Here is a 6,517-nt window from a genome sequence, read left to right on the forward strand (position 1 = left end):
GAAACAGCTGGAAATGTTTCCCACAGGGCCCTCACCAATCTACTATCAAGTGGCCGAGTCCTGTAGATTGCTAAATAAGCCACAGCCCTTCCACGGAGGCTGACTGGATCCAGTTTCAGACCTGGAGCCTATGATGGGAAAATCCATATCTGAGATTTACAGAGTCTCTGCCCGATAACAAGCACTGTTATTCTGCCAGTTGGCCAGCAGGAACGATCAGAGCAGCTTCAGAATCCTGTTTATTCATTACAGCCAGGCCACATCTGCTCTCTACCCCAAGGATTTCTACCTGTGCAAACCGCAGTTACGCAGAACAGCCAGTCTAAAATCTGCATTCCGGTAAGGTACCGGCTTCAGAATTTGCATTTACCTCAATGGAATTTTTTATCCCAGCGAATGGCAGATTGCTCTGATATACCGAGTTCAGGTTTTGAGCCTGAGACAGCCAGCAGTCAGCAAACATTAATCAGAAAACATCTTCAAAGCAGCAGAACTTTGAAAGGTAAGTGCAAAACACAGTGCACTCCAGTGGAATTGAAGTTGCCAGACAAGTCAGATATAACTGCAAAAAAATAAAGAAATATAATACCCGATCCTCAAAAAAAAAAATATATATATACAAACCTACAGCTCAATAAGCCCAGTAATTCCCAGCTGGGAATTTGATTGCATCAGTGCCAGTGAACTGCAGGTGTCCAGAGATCCGGAAGCGCCAGCATCGTGCTGCTGCTGTCAGACTGCGGGGCTGGATACTCCCTGGGATTGCAGGTCAGATAACGTGGGTCTGCTCAGTCCTGTGGCAGACACCTAACACATTATGCTGAAGCCTAAGATGAATATTATGTCTACAGATTTAAGTGCCTAAGAAAAACCAGAAGAATCGTTTTTGCCATTGAGCAGTGATATGGGTCAAACCACAGCTCGTGGGAGCCCCTTTGCAAGGGAAGCTCTTTAGCAAGAGCTTGCAATTCTGTGAAGCAATGCCCCTGAGTGAAGAAGGGTCAGTTCTGATGTTGATTTTCAACTTGATAGCTACAAGAATTACATTTTGTTTCTTGCTTTTACCAAATCCAAGTGAAAATGAAGGAAGAAACAGGCCAGCAAGAGGCAAAGGAAAGAGAGCTCCTGTTGGCCTTCTCAGATGCCCCCCGAAGGCGAAGCTGATTTCCATTCCCTGTGTTCATACCCAAAAATAACACTGAATGTTTCCATAGCCAGGTAAGGCCACAGAGCAAAACTGCGAGGGAAGGAAGGAAATGAAGCACAGTTGGTGTTAATTATTCAAAACAAGATGTGACTTAAAGGATGTGAGTAATGTCTGGATACAAGCAACAGGTGCCTGATAAGGGAGGAGGAAACCCAGACCTTTCATCCGTGCCGCAGCAGTGGACAACTGTGATAGCCTCCTTTATAACAGAGATAACGATACTTGGTCACCTCCAGGGTGGATTACAAAGACGGTGAAGTAATTCCACAACAAGAGGAGGGGATGCGCTGCCCCCGCATCAGGGAGCCTGGCTGCCGGGAGATGCCCCCGCTGCGTGCCGGGGCACTTCAAGGCAGCCAGATAACGCTCAGGAACACTCTTTCATGATGTATCGATGCCTGGACAGGCCCAGTACTGCCTTCTACCCACCAGAAATACAGGGTCTGCGTCAACATCCATCCACCCGTCCCTTTCTGGGTTACAACGGTGGGCTGCTCTCGCTTCCCACGGAGGCTGGGTGGTTGCGATCCAGAAGGATCCGAAAAGGGAGCTCTTGAGAAGTGGCATCTGCCAGGAGAGCAACAGGCTCAATCATTTCCAGTCCTCCCAGGCTCTGCTGATCTCATAAGCTCGCGAACGGAGCCCTGCGAGATTTGCACCCAAGCCTCACCTCTCTGTGTCTAAGCAGGCACTTCTGCTCTGTGGCACCTGAGCTCTGTTTGGCAGAACCCAGCTCAGGCTGCGACCGAGAGCCCACGATGCCGCTGCCAACGTAGCGGTCACCATTTTGCCAACATTTTTGTCATTCCACACCTACTCTCTCTTATTTGTTTCCAGGCGTGATAGACTAGCACAGTAACTGCTGTTAGCAATGCAAAGGGGACAAGAATTCCTATAGCAACATCCAAACAATTCATCTGACACATATATGACAAATATTTAGCACTATACATCAGTAAATTTATCAGTATGCCTCATTTTTCCTACTCTGCCCGTGGCTAGAAGCATCACAAGCATCAAACACATCAGAAACATATGATGCTGCCCTAGAAGGATTTTGTAGCAAGGCATTTCCATGCATGGGGCATATAATCCCAGTGAATTAAAAGACAAAGCTCCAGTTATCCAGGTTTTATGAACTATATCTAAGAGTTAGGCAATATAAAAGCTTAAATTCCCTTCTCTCATAGGAAATTTTCATCTACAGTTTCCATCCTTACAACATAAAGTGGTAAATAAGTAAATAACGAGAAGGAAAAAATTTTCCTCCTTTATCACCGACACGTGGCAAACCCACCCATAAGGGCATCCTTGGGTTTCAAGAGGCAAGGCCAAGTTTAAAAACCACCTCTTCTGTAATGACCTGAACCCACTGCAAGCAAACTGGAAAATTCCACATGCAGTATCAGTTTAGACAGGGAGTCAGCTACTTCTTGAGGCAGGAGCGCTGCTTGCACGCTGACTTACCGTAAGCCTACGAACGCCAGCCAGAAAGGATTTGGAGGTACATGAAAACCTCAGCAGATAAAGTCTACACATATGCTCTTGATCCAACTTAAAGATAGTCAAATGCCAAGCGACCAAAGATTTAAGACAGAACATGGCTACACATTCAAAACCTCTCAGAAGCACAAGCTACACGTTCCCCAGGGGGTTGCACTTTCACTTTACTAAATTGCCTGCATATTTGCTTTTTTCTGATGGCAGATTAGGAACCGTGCATTTCCTTAAACCGCCAGCTTTTGGCCAAGACACACACACCCTGCCTGGAGACCTGCCAGCCCACACTCGCAGCCGAGGCAGAGCTGGAGAGCCACGTTCCGACGCCAGCCGCTCCACGGCGAGCCCAGGAGCCGGCTGCTGGAGACCGCCAGGCACTCACCACGGACCCAGCTCTCAGGCCGGGCAGGGGGGAGCGCAGTTGGGGCAGGGGAAGCTTGGCCGGGTCGCCTGGCTCCTCTGAGCAAGGCCCTGGGTTCAGCCTATGGCATTCTGTTAAATCTTTCTACAATAATTTTTGTGACAGTGAAAAGTGCAAATCTGAAGCCCAGAGGAAGCAGCGTATGTTCCATTTAACATTCTGCTTGTGAGGGGAACTTCTTTTTTTCTTTTAAAGGTAGGGAAAGAGGAACATAACCTTAAAAACACGGGTAGTAACACCCATTCCTCTAAGGCAGACCCAACTTCTGAGCCTTGAAACCGCTGTGTGCCTTCAGAGGCAGGTTAGGCGTACGCTGCCCAGAGTGGGCTGTGTAGCCTTAGCCATAGATATGCAATATTTATGGGGCTTTCACACTGCCTGTTCAGCGCTCACTTACACACACGGCTTCTTCATGCAATGTCACCTCCTGCTGCTGTCAGTCGGGAAGAAAACTGCACTCCAGCTGTCCCCAGGTGCGGGACGCTGACAAACCCCGTCCTCCAAAGCGGCCCCCGCTCCCAGGCACGCACACCACTGGGCTATCTGACCCACATTTGCACAGTTTGGTGGGTCCACTGTGGCCTTGCAGGGCACAACGTGTTTAAGGGACATGACCAGATGGGCTTCTGACATCCGGACACCCTTGTAGCACTCGCACAGGTGACGAGCAGAAGCGAAGGTGCCTGCTCAGCACTGCCGGGTGATGCCGAGACGGCCTGTCAGAAAATGTGCCTTCACCAGGCACCAGGATTTCAGCAGGGTAAGCGCCAAAGACTCCCAGGACTTTACAAACAGTAAGTAGCAACATGCACCCTGTGGAATCACCAGTGGTTAGCAGAGTGGGGCACGCAACAGCCATCTCAGATGTCGTCTCACTGCAGTCTGTTCACAGAAGCATTGCTCTGCTACCAACCGCAGGACACACAGAAGTTGACCGCGAAGTGTTTAGCTAGGTAACGAGGAGGAGGCATGTTTTCTGTCCTCATTGGGAAGGAAAATAAGACAGGCAGATATTGGAGGTTCCAGGAACAGGCAGTATTAGCTGGATAAATATTTTGCTGCTACTTACTGTTTCAGTAAAACAAATAACATGAGCTGAACCTGACAGTTACAGCAACACAGAGCCCTACAGAAGGATGTAGCCTCTGTCACAAAGCACGGGCAACTTCTCGGCTTTTCCAAGGATATGCAAGAATGAAATCAAAGTATTTACTTTGCAGGCAATGCAATTGTGGCAGTGCCACAATTCATTCCAGTGGAGAAACCACATTCAAAAATCTGCAGACATTTCAGGGTTTAAATGTGCATGAAATTAATAAGCAATTAATTTCCTGCACAAGAAAGGAGTGCAGAGTTCTGTATCACTGGTACTGCCGACACATATAAACATATTACACGTCTCGGGACAAGTGGTATTTCTCCTAAAGCCTCAGCTCCAGAATCCCACAGATAACATGACGCTCCTCCCTGGCACTCTTTAGCAACCCCACAGAGCCCTCGCTACAAGGCCAGTCTCGTCCTCGCAGGCAGTAACACAATCTCCAGCTTCTGAATCCCGACCCAAACCAGGACCCACTGGTACAAACGGGAAGGGCAGCTTGCAAGAACCCACGGGCAGCTCCGGTCCGAAGCAGCCGTACCTGCCTGAGCGTAGCAAACATGATAAGCTCTGGCAAGAAACACCTCTGTCCACAGGGGAGAATTACTCAAACAGGTTTTAAATATGTGTTAGGGACAGAGGCAGAAGGAAGAAGAAATTAATTGAGATTTACCATTTCAGAATTCTATGCTTAAAAGGGCTTGATACAATTTGCAGTGATACTAGAAATATTCGGAGTTTTCTCACTCCAAGTTTTCTCTCCGCAGAGCCACATGGCCAGACCCTGTTTCCTCCTTGCCCCTCCCAACACACACAACTAAATTTTTATTTCCTCTTTTCAGTTTTATTGCTAGGCCTCTTGTCAAGAGCGCATGGTCTAGTGGGGCTTGCCTGTAACTGCTGCGTAATTACAGTGCCAGCCACCTCTGCTACGACACAGCAGTTGGCAGTCGCCGCACAGGCAGCCGGGGCTCTCGGGGGCCGACGCTCACTGTACTGCGACAAAGGAGTTCCCCATCCGCATCGTCCATGCGGCCCTGCCATACAGAACTCAGTGTTCATATATAAAAGCCTTTATTTCAGAGATATGCGACTCTCACACTACTGCACTGTCACAGCACACTTGCAAAACTCCCATTAAGGTTCAGAATTTCTGCACATGTCAATGTTGAAAAATGGTGGGATCAGAGCAGATTTTTTTTCCCAGGCATTTGGGTCCGCTTTGAGCTGCTTTCCAGCACTAAATACATTGATGTTATTCTACTTTTTCCTCTGTATAAGCCTTTTTTAAATTGCATTTTCATCCGTTATGCATTTATTTAGCAGCTTTCAAAATCATAGACACAGAATTTCTACAGTGGCCTGTCCTTCAAGCAGTATTATATTGTAAAGAACACGAGCAACAACAAAGCAACACTTCTAGCAACCACATTCTATTTATTCTCAAAAGCAAACATCAGCCTTACATGTTTGAAGTCTATAATATTTCATGTACCGCTCCGATAAGCTGTTCTTGGCGAGTCTCCTTCTTCTGTCCTTTCCCTGTTAAACTGCATTTGCCCGTGACCCATGAACACTGCTCCCGCGTGGAGAGGTATCTGCCCTCAGAGACACACACAAACAGAACCAAACAGTCTTGGAGCACACGCTCTCAGAGGGAGAAATCTTTCCTGTGGGGCGTAAGTGCAATAACATACAACGCTCATATTAGCACTAAACAAATAAATAACGCAGACATTGTTTCAGTGCTGCGCTAGCTTTTAAATATATGTGCCACAAACATGGCAGGAAGTGAGAAGGGGCTCGGTTTGCACACTGAAGATCACTCTTCACACATATTAAAGACACACCGTTATTGTTAATGCATTGTCAGTGCACAGCAACCTGCCCCCGAAGACCCCGCAGCACTGCGCACAGAGACCCAGCCCGCAGCTGCTGCCGCACCAGCCGAGAACTGGGAGAGATTCTCCATTTGCTGAGTGGGACTGGAGCAGTCAGGACATTTCAGAGCTCTCAGCACACAGTTACAGGAAGGTTTTCAGGGGAGCTCAACACCACGCAGCGGAACGGCAGCTCTTCGCCAGCGACCACCTGAAAACCCGGCCCCGAGGGTCTGCCTCACGCTCCCTGCGGAGCCCTAGGGATGAGGCCCAACAGGACTTCACAGAGAGCTAAACGTGGAAAAAAACATCGCGGAGCCGAGGACAGCGCATCAATCGCCTCCTGCGAGACCCCCCCTCCCGCTCTCGGGGCGTCGCGCAGCCCTGCCCCACCCGCCCCACCTTCCCCA

General features: G+C 48.6%; 1 protein-coding gene across 1 annotated transcript in view; it reads right to left on the minus strand.

The window, feature by feature from the left end:
- Positions 1-466: 466 nt before the first annotated feature.
- The window catches only part of NDFIP1 (Nedd4 family interacting protein 1), a 66,577-nt gene continuing 60,526 nt past the window's right edge, over positions 467-6,517 (minus strand). Inside the window, exon 8 of the mRNA XM_075441846.1 lies at positions 467-477. The gene's annotated coding sequence lies outside the window, so the exon portion shown is untranslated. The remainder of the gene's footprint in view (positions 478-6,517) is intronic.

This window comes from Opisthocomus hoazin, chromosome 22 (assembly GCF_030867145.1).
Source record: "Opisthocomus hoazin isolate bOpiHoa1 chromosome 22, bOpiHoa1.hap1, whole genome shotgun sequence".
NCBI classification, from domain to species: domain Eukaryota; kingdom Metazoa; phylum Chordata; class Aves; order Opisthocomiformes; family Opisthocomidae; genus Opisthocomus; species Opisthocomus hoazin.